We start from the raw sequence: 1,894 nt of genomic DNA on the forward strand, positions 1-1,894 counted from the left end.
ATAACAATCTTATTGCTCAAGGCTGCTTTAAATACCTGTTGTGACTGATTTGGCAAATACTGTAAGCACTAAAAACCTCATAAGATCACCACCAGGAGGGGAGGCATCCACAAGCCTCACTTCAGATGCAGCGCCTCTCATGAAAGCTTTTGATAATCTATCCTGCAAGAGTCGAGCTCTCGGTTGGATGCACCCCTAGCTCTTGCCTCCTCTGGCAGAAGCTCCCCAAGGGTTCACTGCATCACTGACTGTAGGCCAGAGCAGCGGGCTCAGACCTACAACCCGTGATGGTTTGAAAAGAGACTGGGTATGTTTACAGCCAATAGATTTATTAATGACTATTGAATAGAATGGTTGGAGATGTTTTGTTTGGCATCTCTAACCCAATAAATAGTGGATGCCAGGGAGGGTATTGAAGGGGGGATAGATCGCTCTAGAGATATCCAGTTCAGTGCTTTTCCTGTATAGCACCCACTTCCATCACTGTCAGAGACAGGATACTGGCGTAGGTGGACCATTGGTCTGTCCCAGCACTGCACTTCCTGTGGTAATTTTTACTAAATCTCGTGGTGAGTGTGTGGGCTGGGAAGGAAGCATTTAAGAAAAGTTACCAAGAATTCTTTCAGATTTTTTCCCCCTTGGTATGTGTTCATTTCCCCAGTGAGTCCCCTTGGTTTGTGTTCATTTCCCCTTGATGTGTGTTCATTTTTGGAAAAGAAAAATGAACTTTAAATAAATCAATAGCCTGTCTGCATTTGGAGCTTCAGTTGAGGAAAGCTTGTGACACACATGCACACACACATATGTATGTATATGCGTGTGTGTGTGTCACACACATATATACATCATACACACGCACATATATACATACACACATATGTGTATTAGGACTGTGCAAAGCTTCAGGTGGTGATTCGATTCAGATTCGATTCAGAGGAGATTCAGCCTGATTCGGTTGCCAAATCTCTGAATCTGAATGGAATCGGGGGACTGATTTAAAGGTCTGAATCGATTCAAAGCTCTCTGAATCTTTGGAAAAGATTTGGGGAGCTTTGATGATTCAGGCAGTCCCTAGTGGCTGCAGCAGGGAGCTCTACCTGACTCTGAGCTGGTAAGTACTATGGATGGGAGGGGGGGAGGGGACCATGGGGGCACCCCTGCCAGCCCTCATGACCCCTGCCTGCTCCCCCAGCCCCCCCATGGCTGCCCCAGCTTGGTACTTTTAAAAAAAGCCCCAGTGCTCAATGGGTGCTGCTGGGCAGGTGGCAATCCCTGCTGCCCCCCACTGCCCCATGCTGCATGGGAGGGCTCTGCCACGAGCCCCCCAACCCTCCCCTGGCCCCCCCACAGGTGTCCCACCCAGGCCAGCTCTGGCCCTCTAAGAAAAAAAAACCCCAAGAAAAGCCCAGGGACTCACCCCTCCTGCAGCGGTAGAGCCCCCCTAGAGCCCCCCACCTGGCACGGGGCAGTGGGGATCACCCCCTGCTGCCAGGAGCAGCGAGTCTGGGGGTTTTCCTCGTTTTTATTTTTTCTTAAAGGGCCAGAGCTGGCTTAGGCGGGGCACCCTTGATGGCAGCACCCGGTGAACCGGGGCGCTTTTTTTTGCCAAAGAGCTGGGAGAGGGGCGGGGAAATGAGCCTGGCCTGGCTGATTCGACTGAATCGAATCACTGTCTGCCAAATCCAAAGCAAACACGAGCCGCTTTTACACACACACACGCGTACAAGGTGTGACTCGACCCCGCGTGACAGGTTTCCTGTCCGTGTCCCTCGTTGTACGAGGCGAGGCCCCTAGACGGGTTTGGTCTCTGCAGTACAGCAGGACGAGCAGGGGCTGCGCTGCCCCACCCCCACCCATTTCCGCCCAGCCCAGCTCCCTCTCCCGCCCCCCCTCA

Source organism: Alligator sinensis, unplaced genomic scaffold (genome assembly GCF_000455745.1).
Source record: "Alligator sinensis unplaced genomic scaffold, ASM45574v1 scaffold1638_1, whole genome shotgun sequence".
Lineage (NCBI taxonomy): Eukaryota > Metazoa > Chordata > Crocodylia > Alligatoridae > Alligator > Alligator sinensis.